Source organism: Falco cherrug, chromosome 4 (assembly GCF_023634085.1).
Source record: "Falco cherrug isolate bFalChe1 chromosome 4, bFalChe1.pri, whole genome shotgun sequence".
NCBI lineage: Eukaryota > Metazoa > Chordata > Aves > Falconiformes > Falconidae > Falco > Falco cherrug.
This window is the reverse complement of record NC_073700.1, coordinates 5,847,046-5,862,291: the sequence shown is the minus strand read 5'-3', so window position 1 is coordinate 5,862,291 and position 15,246 is coordinate 5,847,046. Positions and strand designations below refer to the sequence as shown.

The following is a 15,246-nucleotide window of genomic DNA, read 5'->3' as shown; positions in this document are numbered from 1 at the left end:
ACTTCGGGAAGCAGGTGTCTTACCTGGAGATCTCTCCCTGGTGTCATCTTGCACCTCCTCTTGGCAGAGTTTATAGGATGGGAGGAGGGAAGGTGTTTATTTCACACTTGTAGCAGCAACCTGTGTAATTTATAGTGAATCTAGAGGAAAAATTAGTAGTAGTAGGTGTTCTGTGGAGGTGACATTTCAATGTCAGCAGAGAAGGGTAATTATATACTTACAAGTTATCATCATACTTCTCGATGGAAAAAACCCACTGTAATTTGGGTAAATGGAAGTGAAAATCATTGCAGTTGTCACCTGTGCCTATGTAAACCTGGAGAAGTGTAGTTCTGTGAGATTTTCAGAGAACATACAGATTTACTTGCCCTTGTGGCAGGGTTGTAAGCAGATTTCAATATAGAGGCAATTGGAAAGTAAATACAGCATGACGGTGACATTTGTCTTTGTCTTAATACCCTGCATGCTTGGCATGAGAAAGTGAAGATCTGGATGTTTTCCTGTCCACTCCCATCAACCTGATGTTTTACTTGCTGCCACGTGAATAATATAATTACTTTCTTTAATTTGGAAAAGTGTTGAGTTCTGTCACGTGCTGGGGGCTGAGGTTCCAAGCAGTGTTTAACAGGAATTACCTGCTGCTGGGTAGGATCATGTCCTTTGAAGAACTGCATGTCTGCGTAACACAGCCTGTTTCCCCTTCTCCATTACCTGATGCTATCATTTTGAGTGTAGGAACTGTGCAGAAAATGCAGTCCTTTTGGAAATTCATCTTGGCTACCTGAAAAAAACAACAACTTCATTTGAGCCAGAGATTCAAAACAATGAGATACATCAGTGATGAGAACAGCAAGTAAGAGCAAGAGTCGGATGGAGTTAGGTTATATAGATTTTTGTGGTTACGTACTTTGCTTTCAAGATCCTTAAAGGTAGGAAACATACCGTAAATGCTAGAGGCAAAAACTGGAAAGTCATGGATTCTGGAGTAGTTAAAAAAAAAAAAAACCACCCACAAAACAAACCTAAACCAACCCCATCCCCACCCCCCAAGAAAAAAAAAAAAAAAAACAAAAAAAAAAACAAACACAAACACCCAACCACAACAAAACAAAATCTCTCTTATTCCCAAGGTCTTCTGTAAGGAAATCCAAACCAAAGGAAATCCCTGTAGATGTATGAAGACCCAATGGGGATAGAACATACCGAGAATGAAGGTGGCATTGTAACATTCTTGATGCTTAAGGGTCCTGGAGATTGAAATTACACTTTTTACTCCATCTGATTGGTGTTAACAGTGGTGCTTTAAGAGCTCACTGACACTCACCTGAAATCAAGGCATTTGTGTCTGGTTTTTTTTCTAATAATTTTTTCCATTTCTAAACGGGGAAAGGAGAGACTTAATTTCAGTCCTACAGAATAGGATCCTATTAATTTGCAGTATTTTATTAGGAACAGCCTGGGGTTGCGCTGTGTCAGAGGCTGGTGCTAGCCTGCAGTATAATCCTTCTTCTTGCTCTTTTGCAGCACATGGGGAGTGCTGTCATACAGACTGCCATGAAGAACTGCATCCAAGGTCCAAAAACCCTTTCCAGCTTCTAGGGTAGGCCTCTTCCCCCAGCCCCTCCAAAAAAGTGAAGAATCACCATAGTTGCTACATCCACAATTCATTGTTAAAGCTTGTTTTTATAGAGTTGTTGTTCTTTGCCTGCCCCCCCTCCAAAAAAAGAAACAAACCCAACCAAAACCCCACCAGCTTTCTGTATTTACAAGTTCCAACAGGAAACCAAAATTGAACATTTTCACTTAAGCATGGGATCAGTTGAAGTTTCATTTCCCCTATAAATGCAGATGTGGCATTAAAAAAACCTTGCCACAAAAATGATAGAGGTCTTGAAAAAACACTTCCCCGAAAAAGCTAAAGGTCTCAACCTCTTTAGTTATTAAAGATGAACTGGTTTTAACTTGGGTTAAATTAATTGAATGACTGGCCAAAATACTGTGGTCTGAGAAGGTGGGAAGATGAAACTGTTTATTTCGCTTGTAAAGGTGAGTTGGTTTTTAAGAAGAAATAAAAGTAGCGATGTTGGATGATACTTTCAATACTGCTCATTCCCAGTGAAAGTATTTTGTTGCAGAACAAGAGGTTTCTATTTTTTTTTTTTTTCCATGCCATTAGACAAAAATAATTGAGATGCAGTGCTTCTGCTTACTGGCCAGCTGAGTTGCTGAATCAGTTCATCGTTGAGTCAGTTTACTGACCGGACAAAAACCTTCTAACCAAGACCAGGGCAGTGCCTGAGGGAGCAGGGCAGGAGGACGCCTTCGGCAGAAGTGTGGTGTAAAACTGCACCGTTAGTCCCACCGTCTGTGTCTTGCACCTGTGTTAACTCGTGTCCTGTAGCACGGGATATACCATTTCTTCTGCTGTTGGATGCTTGAGCTGGTTTGCTAGAATGGCCTTTTCTGGAAACATCGCTGAGAGAAGCAAAATGCCTTTAACTTGGTATGCCAGCATGGAAATGAATAGGACACACAGAGGGCTAATGGAGCTCCTGGGCTGATGCTGTGAGGTGCTGAGTAACCCTTCCAAAGGAGCTGCCCAGGGCTCTTGTGTTCCCTCTGAGCATCCTGGACAGAGAAATACACAGAGGCTTCAGGACTGAGCCTGTAAAGAGTCAAATGCACAGAAGTACTAATCGGTGAGTAGTTAGGTTGTAGAAGACTGAGGCACTGGAGAAAGACTGAACATTACTGGCAGCTGGTGGGGTTTATGTTGCTAACAGAGAGACTGGAAAATCTCTTCTCTAATATTAACGCTAGATTCAGAGTTTCTAGTTGTGCTTTCTGTTGTGTTTGTGTGCTTAGCTGCGTTTCTGTTGCTTTGCAAGAGGTTAGGTGTGCAGTGTGTGTCTACATGGGCTTTCTAGATCCATTACTTGTGTCTTTCATCATGTCAAACAGCCCTAGCTGGAGTTGTCTTCCTAGTAATTGTAGATGTTTTGAAGATTAAACATGGGTAATTTGTTGCCTTTTCTGAAGCAATGCTTACAAAATTCAGTGTCTTCCTGACTTTCTGCAGGGCTCTGTCCTGCAAACCGCCGGGTGAGTGTTTGCATGGTATGTGTTGTGGCTGTGAGCAGCCCCCCTGAAATCCATGGGATTGCTCATGCCTCCAGCCATGTCCACGTTCAGGATTGAAAAACTTTAATTTAGCATCCCGGGTAAGGTCTGCAAGAGTTCGGTCTGGTCTGGTCTGTCCTCTCTCCGCCTCTGAGCCAGACGCAGCGTGGAAGCCGGGTCGAATGGTGCTTGCCGGCTGCTGTACATGGGTGAAGCGGTTCTTCTCGGTGACACGTTCATCCAGGCACAGCCATGCTAATATGGCTGGAAAAGAAAGGAAGTTGGATTAGCATCAAATTGTATTAATTGTGTGTGTGGTGAGAGGGCTGGGTCTCTGGTTTGGAGAGGAATCCACTGAATAAAGCTCACTGAAAATGCTGTGTTAGTAGGAGTTCTTTTATGGCTAGTGTCTGTATTTACATGGGAAAAGCAGTGTGGGAATGAGTAAGGGATGCTGGAACACTTGCTGCTGTAGCAAAAAATCAGCCACGTGTCCGAAAGGGTAAGATTTGGTTCTGGAAATAGGTTTCTTTCATGCCTTTGCTCATGATGCTGTGATTTGTAAATTGTCATTCAGTGAAAATAACTCTCAGTAATTAATTTTTTTTTCTTATCACTGGACTTGGTGTATCTTGTTAGTTTCTTGTCTGCTTCAAGGCGAGGATTGTCTGTATCTTGGAATCAATTGGGTTCTTTGCTTGGCGTTGTTGAGAATTGCTCAAACTATGCTATTATCATCAATGCTCATAGGAAATGAAAGCAAAATGTAGTATAGGTACAAACCCCGAGTAGCCCCACACCCCCTGCATTCATTAGAAACATAACTTTAAAATGTCAGGGGAAGACAGACAAACGTTCCCATTAATATGGTATTTTTTCATGGTTTCTTATATTTCCACAGAGGTGGAATTACATGTCTTTTTAAACTTTGAGGTAAGAATGGATAGCATATGCCTTGCTACGTACAATGGAACTTTCATGTCTTCCTACTTTCATAATAATTTTGTTTGGCAATGATTTTTAGCGTAGTAGATCAAGGCAGGGGCACTGGTGGTTAGATTAAATAGTGACATCTTTGCGATTGAGAGAGACAGGGTGCTCACAAAATTTAAATGTAGTTCTATCTAGCGCTCTTGAAACAAAGAGCTTTGAGAGAGTATCTGTAACCTTGATTTGAAAGATTGTTCTGTCTTTCACATGAAAATAAGTAATTTCTACTAGATGCATTTTCTGAGCAGTAGTCCCTTGTGCCTGTTCTGAGCAAGTTATTCTGATGGCAACATTTCATTTACTTTTTTTCTATTATTATTTTAAAAAAGAAATAGAATCGGATAGTCCTAAAGTATTGAGTTGACGGCTAAATTATCTAACTGATACATCCTCATTTATTCCTGCATTTGTCCTGTGTTGTGTGCCCAAAGTACAGCAGTTCAGATAAATGTTTGGTTTTGTGCTAAGGCAGGGTGAGGGAAACAGGAAAATCCTTGGGTTTTTCTTCATCCTTGTGTACTCGGAAACCGACTAAAGAGCTCTCTCAAATAGTATGCGAATCTATTTATTAAATTAATGTGAAATGTGTTTTTTTCTAAGCCACTTAATTAAATCTAGAGCGACGTGCAAGTCTTTCCAGGCTACGCTTTTGCTGCCAGCTTGGATGCCCAGAGAGGAGGGGCGAGCCCTGCGGGGTCAGGCAGCCGTGTGGGGTGCTTTGGGTAGGATACCTGTGGGGAGAAAGTTGTCTTGACTTTAAAGAAAAAGATACTGAAAAATGTCAGAAGTGTTTAAGAAATGAAGTTATGTATACTGGGAGCCTTCCACAGACACATTCTCCGCTTAAAACAGTGGTGTCCAACATTAGTTTACCTGTTGGCTCAGTTACTGAATGGAGCGAACAGAGGGAAAACAGTATAATGTGCCCTCTTTGCTGACTTCAGCATCATTTAAACAAAAAAAAAATCACTACATCATGTTGTTTCCATGGTGTTGCTTGTGGTTTTAAGGAATTCTTCAGAATAACTGATGCAGAGCCTCCATTTAAAGTGGGTGTTTTCCATCCTTGCATAATTGTTGTTGTGTTTATGGATCGAAAGCACAGTTCCATGGACAAAAAGAGCTGCCCTCCTGAAAGCAGTGGCACCTGCCCTCCTGCCCCTGTTCCCATGATCTGTGGCGTGTGCCCATATGGTGTGCCTGGAGTTCAGCTGGGGAAAGCAGAGAAAAGGAAAGTAAGGACCAAGAACACAAGTTTAACATGTCATCAACAGCTTATCAAAATGGCATCAGCGGTGATGCCAAAAGAAGACATCTACTGGTGGGAGAATAATTCCTCTGATGGATATGGACAGACCCATTGCTACATGTAAAGTTGCTCCTAATAATACTGTAAATCATAATTAGGGGAAAAAATAGAAGCATATTCAATGTGTGAAATGTGGCAGGTGTGACCATCAATTCTCATTGAGTAGAGAAGTTTGCCATCAACAAAAGGACGATCTTAGATAGAACCTGCAGTAGTTAAAACGTTTTTCCACCAGCAGGGCTAGCTAGTGGTTGTTACGGGGCCACTGGCTGCGAATTGCAGGATTGTGTTAGCCCAGAGTGGGTTCCGTGCTGCCAGATCTGCAGAGTTTGAGTTAAAATTTTGATGAGGGAAGTCGAAACCGAGGAAGAATTCAGATGTATCTTTTGGATAAAAATACCTTTGCTACAGGTTTGCTTGTAATAACAATCGTAATGAGAATTAGAGTGATAGGATTGAGTGGACTAATGATAGCTGCTGAAGGATACCAGATTTCATGTGGTTTTATTAAGCCCTGGACAATCCAGGTCCCCTCATAATGAGGTTTTCACCCAAGTACTGTTTCTCAACACAGCTATACATAATGTAGGCAGTTGGGTTTTGTGAATCAATAGTATTTTTTCATTCAATGACAAAATATTGCTTTCTTGTTTGTCCTTCACTGATCATACCACGATTAATACTTCCTTTGGTGGTATAGATTACGTTGCTTCCAAGCTTGGGATTTACATTGTCTACAATGGGCGGTGAAATTTAAGCCATTGTCCACCCGTTGAGGACTGTCTGCTGATTAATAGCTGCATTCTGTGGTACTCAAACTCGCTCCAATTCATCTGTGAAGAACTGGATTTTGGATGTTAATTATCCAGACAAATCAGCAATTGGTTTAAAGCATTGTTAAGGACAAAGCGAAGAATAAATAGCTCCTGCAAAATACGGCATCGTGAATAGTACTGATACTATCTGCTATAATTTGTCTGTCTAGCTTTGAAAGCACTGTGCGGAAAGATGAGCTGAGCTTTTTGAGATAGTGACCCGTAGTACATCTGAATACTAGCCTATTTCTTCCTTGATATTAAAAGACAAAAGAAAAATTCGTCATGTGCTTCTGTAAAAACAAACAAACAAAAACAAGCTAATTAAAACTTGGCCTGAATCTTGCGGTCCTCCTCAAAAGTGTCACTGATTTCAGTATCTGCGTTCATGATTTTGTGCTGTACAAGAAGTGTTGGCGAGGCGGGAAGTCGGTGCTCAGAACTGGGTGTTGGAACAAGTTTGGGAGTTGATTTATGTAGGGTTGGGGGAACAGTTGTGTATATGTGTGTGCACACAATGTTTAAGCTATGGTAACAACAGCAATGCACAAGCACACAGATTTATTCCGATTGTGAGAAAGGAAGTGAAGGCACATATAAAATAGGGTTTTGACTTAACAATGCCTTGTGTTGCTTCACAGCTAATGACTGCATTCTTGCCTGAGACGTTTTCTAACACAATTTCAAAAGTTTGTCCATCTAAGAAATGCGTGGGATTGGTTGTGTGATACGTGCAAGATCCTTAAGCCATTTTGACTATTACCCTTTATGGTTTACTAGCCAAACATTTGGAGCTGAATTATTTAGGAATACGTTTTTACCAAGCCGTCTTGCTGTCCATGTTGTCTTGCTTAATCTGATCTGCTCCCTCATCCAAGTACCTACAAAGTAAAATAGATTTAGAAATTACGAGGTATTGATTGTCTTTTGATTGTGGCTGAGGGCTGCTGATGGGAGTTTTATTTTGGCTTAATGAGACTTTCCTCTGTTAAGTTTTTAAAAGACATTATCTTTTTTTTTCTTGGAGAACTTAACATCTGAAAAATCTCCAGGCGTTATTTTCACCCCACCCTCCCAGTTCAACCTCTTGAGTCAAGTGAGAAAAGAGGATTAAATGCAATTTCTGCAGTGCAAGATACAGAATCCTTTTGTGCTGTTAGACCTTGGATCTGTTCTCAGGTAGCCTGAAAATGTTAATTGATTTGAAGCAGTTAAGGGATCAGTACTGGCCTTTGGTATGCGTCTGTTGAAGGTTTGGGTTGTTATTTTGGGTTTTTTTTTTGTTCTTTTTCTTTTGCCCTAAATAAAGGAATGGGATAAACCAAAATAAGAATTTTAACCTTGTAAGTATCCAGGAATACAACTGTTTGCGATCAAATTATGTCAGAACAGTAAGTTACCATCCATTAGCTCAGATCCTTAGTGGGCAACATGCGAGCTTTTAGCTTGCCCCAATTTTGAGATAAAATGTGTCAGTTTGAGGTTTCATGTTCTCTGTGGTCACACAGGCAGTGATGGCAGCTCTTTGGAGGAGGCAGGAATTTGCTAAGCTGCAGTGTCGGGGGGTGCCAGGTTAGTCTGGGTGAGGCGGGTGCTGCATCCCTCCCACCTGGAGTCAGCACCCGAGGGGAAGGCAGGCAGTTGTGTCGTGGTGTTACACGTTTACAGGCATTTCTTCCCATTGCTTGCCCGCTTCTGGAGCGCTTATCGCTGATAGCCTTTTTATGATGCAGTATTAGGTGGCATATGGATTTGTACCTCATGAAAACGGAATGAAAAAAATGACTGCTCAGTAGGTGGTGCCATGCTGGGGTGACTGGGTCTCTGTGAAATGATGTAAAGTGCCACCCATGGGCAAATGAAAATACTCATTTCTACAGCCATCGTGCAAGTGAAAATAAAGGCCATTAAACAGGAGCAGAGTATTTCATGTTGGTGGTGGTTCTTACCTACTCGTGCTCCTCTTGTTAGTCACAGAGTGACTTCCTCCTCCCCCATTTGATACCCTGTTGTAACTTGTGATTATTGTTTGACATTGTGGCTGTCATGGTAGTACCTGAGTGTGTCCAATGCATCATCTGCTTATTCCAGAGGGGTCTCAGCTTTGTGGTCTCCTTCCTTTATCAAACAAGGAAAAATTAGACGTGGGGGGAAAAAAATGACCTTCAGTTCAATCTAGAATAAATTTCTGGACCTCTTCATTCCAAATTCTCCCTGCCATCACTGCTGACCCCAGATCACAGGGAGGACCATGCAGCCAAGTACTTTCTCTGTTCATCTTCCCAACACAGCCCAAGCATTTTGCATTGCACAGTGAGTCAAACAAGGTAGGAATAAGCGTCCTGACAGAGTCCTCTGTGCTTGCTGCTGCAGGTGTGCCAAAAGGATGGATTGCAGTGTGTGTGTGGTGTGTCTGTGCTTCCTCAAAACGGCTTATGCAAGTTCTGCTCATACAGCTTTGCTCTGTCCTAGTAGATTTTGATTCCCAAGGGCAGGGCTTTCTAGTCTTTTATCTGTCTGTAAAATGTCAGTGAACTTGTATGGTGTGGCGTACATAATAACGCGAATGATGCTCTAGCGCTGTGGTATGTTTCCCTGGGGACGGCAGCGACTCCTGCCCCACCGTTCCCAGCCCTGATGGTGCTGACTCTTAATAGACTTGTTTGCATCCCCTTCGAACACCAAGACTAGTTGATGTGGCAGCCTTTGCCACTTTGTATGCAGTCTTTATGAATCCTGCAATCTGCCTTTCAGGCGATTTTTTTTAATTATTATTATGTTTAAGCATGACTTTTTTTTTTTCCCTCTCCAAATGCCAAAGCTCAGTAATTTTAGTTTAACGTTATCGTCTGTATTTCCAACCAATCACTGAGTGGATTGGAATGTTATGCTGTTAAATGTAATTACAATTTAAGTTCTACGTTCAAAGAAACTATTGTAATTTTTATGGCTCTAGCTTTTAGATTTGTAATTCTGAAAATGTTTTGAAATAAAATATACCTTGCTCTATAGAAGAATGAGGAATCCCAGGATATAATATGGTGTAGAATATGTGATAAATTGAATTTAAGTTGATATGAAAACTTTATATAGTTTTCATGTCTAGAATGAATTATTTGATTTAACTGTAATTTAACCCTTGTAATTCCATCATCAAATGAGATCAGTGAACTGAAATATTTGGGGAACATCTCTGGTTGGGTCACTTATTTTGAAAACTGGACATATTGTGTATGCTCTGCACTCTGGCATTCAAATATTACTTAATGTTTTTAAATGACATGTACAGAATTCTAAATTGACTTAAAAAGAATTAAACGTGTATTGACTTAAACATGTATTGGGTGTCCACTAAATTAAACATGTCGATGCAAAAAGAAGTGATCACAAACACAATGTTTGCTACACTTAAGCCAGTCATGCTTTTCTTTTATCAAATGCATCTCCTTATTTCAGGAAATGGAAGAGTGCGGTAGTATTCCTCAGCTGTACATCTTGCCCTCTATGCCTTTCTGTTAACATAAGCCTGTTGCAAGGCACGTTGCCTTTTTGTGCATCTGAGAATCCAAAACCAGCTGCTTTGTCAGGGGGAAAAAGTATCTGTTCAGTCAAAGAACAGTTTTCCTGGGTACCTGGTTAGGAAAATAAGGCTGCAGAAGTTACATTCCCATACCTAGCCAGGCGGAGAAGGTGCACCTCAGTGAGAAAGAAGACATCCTCCACTCTGATCTGGGACCAGAAAATGGGAGAGATTGACTAGATTTTTTTCCAGTTGTCTCTAGTTTTATTCTGGTTGTTTTGTCAGCAACCGTACATCTTGCAGTTGAACAAAATATGGGATCCTTCCTGATCGTTAGTGCAAATGATATTCTGAACTGGAAACCACCTCCAAGCAATTATTTTGCTTGGCAGTTACGGGTTTTCTTTTACCACAGTCCATAATAAAACCTAACCAGAGTTTTGCGATTTTGAGAGCACGGCTTCAGCTAAGGGAACCTGGGTATCAGGGTCGCTCGCTCTGGGTTTGTTTCTGCGGTGCATATGGGGGTGTGACACCTCAGCTGTGAACACTTCCTAATTACCCCCAGTTCTTTTATGAGCAGGATAACATGGCATAAGGCGCCTTCTGAGCACTAACTTTGTTTGGTGACAATTATCATGTATTCTGGGGAGGGGTTGCTCATCGCCTGCAAAAGCAGACCTGTAGTGCCGCAGGTCAGAGGTGGGTAAGCGGCCGTGTGGCAAGGTGATGTCAGTCAGTTGCGAAGTGGAGCAAGAGGGGCTGGAGCAAGCATACGGGTATAATCAGAATTTATTGCAATTCATGTATGCATGTGCTTTGCCTTTTGGGGTGTTTTTTGGTGTGTATTTGGTTTTTTGTCTTTTTGTTTTGGTGTTGGTTTTTGGTTTTTTTTTTAGTGGTTCTTTTTTGTTTGTTTTGGCTTGATTTTTTTGGCAGGGCTTTGGAGGGCTGGCAGTGTTTGCTGACACTGAGCAGTGTGCTGCCAAGGAAGCAGAAAGTGTGCTAGGGAATTTGGAGATGTTCTTGTATTACTATTTATTGTTTATTGGTTGATGCTGACTCAGGTCCTCGCTTCAAGTGTAAAGATGCTGCTCTAAAAGGTGTCTCATTCATCTCCTTGTGATGTGACGTTCACAGCAGTTAAGGCTAGCTGAAGCCAATATGCAATAATAGATCTGAAAAAACTCAAACCAAACAAAAATTATTTATCCATAACCCATTCTAAAGGAACCAATGCAATTGTGATGATATCAATAAATTATACTTATGCTGTTAATTGTTGTAAGAGCTCAAATTTATAAATTCATTGCAAGAGTCATTATCTGACATAATCTTGTAATGATCTTTTTTTACTGTTTTTCTTCTACAATGAAAATTCTTTGCATTTTTCTTAATAACTTCTAAATTTCTGCGATCACTTCTATTTTTAAATCCCTCCATTATTTGCAGTCATCCTTTCTCCTTAATAATGCAGCTATGCCAGCAAGCATACATTGTGTGCGTTGAGTATTCTTCATCAATAAAAGGACAATATGGAATAATGATGCATAAATTTCATTAAAACCAGTAATTATTGAAACAGTGACTGCCATACAGGAAATGCTATTTTATTAAATATAATTTTAAACACTAATATTCAGATGTGTCCTGTGCAAGTAACATGGTTAATAATCCTCCTCATTAGCTATGCATTCAGATTTGAAGATGCTAGTTGCTGGTTACATTTTATATAATGATAGACCGATCTCTTTCTTAGTTTATTTCAGGATTGAAAGCTATCACCTAAGCAAGAGAAAATGTATACTATTCTCAAGGTATTAATTTGAACATATGTTTTGGGTTAAGGACCTGATTCTGAAATTTCTACCTGATTTACGTTCATCTTGAGCTTCAATTTACTTCAAAGTTTCTTGAAAATTATTACTGGCAGAGTTGTAATGCAGTGTTGAGATGAGGTATGATTTTTTTTTTTTTTTTTTTTTAGAATGAAGATTTAGCAGTCAGTCAAAAGGTTTTGTTATTTCTGATTTATAACTGTTGTCCCAAATAATCACCTAGGTGCTTACAAAATGTCCTAATTTTCATGTCTTCTAGCTACTGATTTGATGAAAGCGCAATTATAGATAACAGGAGAGATGAAATGGTTGCTACAGATACAGTAAATTAAGTGGAGTGTTGTTGGGAAAACTCATAATAGTTCCTTTTAGTGCAGCTTTTTTCTATAGTCTGTGTCACAGGCCTTAGAGCTGGTGTTACTTTCTTTGGAGCTTGCCAGGCTGAAATAAACGTAAAGGATGCTTTATACTATCCCGTGTTTGTTCTGGCATCCAAAATACTGGAGCGGGTTCAGTGGTTTCAGTCTCATCCAATTTATTTATCCACAAGTTGTTTCTGAAGAACACCTTTAACCTTTCCAGGTTCTTTTTCTTGTTTTATTCCGTAGAGACTGCGGATCTCAGGTTGAAACAGCATTGATCTGGGCTCCAGAGATGTTAGTAAGGCTTTGCTCTCATTTCCTTCGTCTGCAAAGTACAGAACATGGTTGTGTATCCCCTTGGAGGTGGAAGCCAGGTGGAGTTGCACACCAGGAGCACCCATTGTAAAGCAGCTGTGGCATAACCTGGCAGGGTTGTATCTGCTGCGCGAGTCTCTTAGGGAAGCAGCGTGCAGAGCCTGGGGCTACAAAGGTCGTGGCAAGGACTGCATTTTCTAGTTAGCTGAGAAACGAGTGCAGCGTAGCATGGACCTTTGGGCGTCATTGTAGGCTGCCCAGAGTCTCCCAAAAGGGGCATCTAGGCTCTTGGTGGCTGGACAACTCCAAGGCTTCCACTGTGATGGCTTTGCAGTAACCGTGTTAGATCGCTTCGTTAGTGACGCAGCACTAAGGATGCTTTTGCTTTTAGCCTCTCAGTGCTGGACAGGCTTTTATAAAGGCTTCTTGAAACTGCGATTACCGTTGTGGCCTTGCGTGGCTCTCAGTCTTGCGATGCGCAGCAGAGGCTACCACAGTGACCTGCTCGCTCCTCTCCGGTTCCTGCCCATGTTCAACCTCATCAGACAGAAAGACACTGCTTTCTCTTGACTCATTTTCTCAATAAAATGTTTATCTTTCATCATGTTTGTATTAAATAGGAAAAAAAAATATTATTATAGATGACGTACCATTATATGTGTGTCCATCCTTGGAGACTGTCAAACCAGCTCCTGAACAACCTGCTCTGTGTGATCCTGCTTTGAGCAGAGGGGTTGGACTGGACAATCTCCAGAAGCTGCTTCCAGCCTCAGAGACTGTGGCTTGGTCATTTTCTGTAAAGGCATTAAACTTCAAGCAGAGAGTTGCCAAGTGGCACTCAGAGCTGAAGTATGTTCTCCTTTAATGATTATTGTGAACTACTGGAAACACACTGTTGTGAAACTGTTCTGTATTTTGCAGATGTGCAGCTCTGCTACCAAAATAGTCTATCGGTGTAAAGTTACTATAATTTTCCATGATGAAGTTGAATTTTCTTGACTTCTGTGGTATGGAGTGACAGCGCCTTGCGGTAACACAGAAAAAGTAGTCCTCTCCTGCAAAGCTTTTTTAGCAAAAAAAATTTTTAGCAAAAAAGTTGAGCTCAGTTTTACCTACATGTATTTAGTACCTAAACAGGCCCTTAAATGAGCAGGGGCTAATTATTTGTTTTAGTAAAACTAATAAAACAATTCAAAATTTGCTCTCCCTGTTGGTTAAATGAGAGCTCACTCATTGTGATGTGTGCCATTAAGAAGATTCACAAGCACAGCAACTGAATTGTGTGGCAGTCTCTCGCACGGTGCTGTTGTCATTAGCAAAAAAATGTAATATGCTTCTAGTAAAAGGAGAAATGAAGCACATGAAGCTTTTCTTTTATGTCAGTTTCAAACGAAGGCTGGAATCTCGCTTATAGGCACTAGCATCTGGATGTTTCTTGACTTTGTGTAGAATAGTCTTTTAAATCATTGGAAGGTGAGCAATGTAATGCTTCCCCCTCCCTCCACCCCACTTCACACCATACGAACAATTCTGGGAATTGCAGGTCTGCCATCTTCCTCTTTTGTTCTTGGGAGAGAATCCCCAAGACCGTAAATCACCCAGATACAGGTAATCTGAAAGGAACAAATTGAAATGGCTTTGGCTGGGGTAATTTGTTTGTGTCTTAGCAGTATGAAATCTCTTTAGGTTTTTACAGTAATGGATTGCTCTGATGTTACGATTCCTGTGTTAAAGCAGTAGAGATGTGAAGTCCCAAGAGTGTTATTTGCTTGAAATATGTTCTTTGATTTGCATAATCAGTGTAATTATAAATCAGGTCTCTTTCATCATAATGAAAAACATGTTACCTGTCAAGGGGAAAAGAAAAAATAATAATAATGTCTGCTCATCTAAGAGGAGAGTCTCAGGAACACTGAGTAATGGTTCTGCCTGCATCCCTTCATCAGAGGCCCAACGTGTGCATCTTCTCCAAGAGGCTGTGTGTGGTGGGTTGACCTGGGCTGGACAGCAGGTGCCCACCAAGCCGCTCTGTCACTCCGCTCCTCATCAGAACAGGATGGGAGAAACGAGGATGGGGAAAAAAATAAAAACCAAACTTGTGGGTCAAGATAAAGGCAGTTTAATGAAGCAAAAGTCACACACGCGTGGAAGCAAAGGAAAAGAAAAGACGATACACTCTGCTTCCCATCAGCAGGTGATGCTCGGCCCCTTCCTGGGAAGCAGGGCTGCAGTGCGCATCGTAGTTGCTCTGGAAGGGAAACGTCATAAATAACGAATGCCCCCCCTCTTCTTTCTCCTTTCCCTTAGCTTTTATATCTGAGCAGATGTCACACAGTATGGAACATCCCTTTGGTGGGTTTGGGTCTGCTGTCCTGGCTGTGTCCCCTCCCAGGACCGTGCCCACCCCCAGCCTGCCGGTGAGGCTGGGGGGAAGGTTGGGATGCAGCCCTGATGCTGTGGGAGCGCTGCTCGGCAGGAGCCGAAGCACTGGTGTGCTATCACCACCTTTCTGGCTACAGTACAAGCACAGCACCGTGAGGGTGCTGCGGGGCTCAGCCGGGGCCGATGCGCTGGGTTGCAGACATCTGGCATCAGTGATGGCCCTGAGGTTGCCAGATAGACAAAGTGATCGCTTTAACTTAGGAAATCTGTAGAGAAAGCGCAATAGTTGCAGCTACATGCTGCACTTTGCCCTTGGTGGCCTTTCAGCTGTTCTCTGAGGACACTGCGTATAGGAATCACAGACTCTCTCTATAAAAAAATACAGTTCTTTATGGGGTGTGCCTTTCTGGGTGGCCGGGGCAGTCCCTGGGTGAGCATCTTGTGTTGTGCGAGGAACGGCCAGGCTGAATCTGGAGACCAGAGCTAAACAGAGTTAACCAGAAAAAGATGGGATGAGAAGCCAGTCTGAACTGTAGAGAGGGAGAGGGAGGGAAAGGTCAGTTGAAACACAGCTGCTGTGCTGCAGGACACCGCG

The 15,246-nt window shown here is 41.6% G+C and overlaps 1 protein-coding gene across 5 annotated transcripts in view; it reads left to right on the top strand.

Moving 5' to 3' along the window:
• Window positions 1-15,246, top strand: part of FGD3 (FYVE, RhoGEF and PH domain containing 3) — a 111,696-nt gene that overhangs the window by 32,723 nt on the left and 63,727 nt on the right. The window contains exon 1 of one of the 5 annotated variants that reach the window (XM_027812601.2): window positions 2,317-2,699. The exons of the other annotated variants lie outside the window; for them this stretch is intronic. The gene's annotated coding sequence lies outside the window, so the exon portion shown is untranslated. Of the gene's footprint in view, window positions 1-2,316; window positions 2,700-15,246 lie in introns of those variants that run through there. 5 annotated transcript variants of the gene reach the window in all.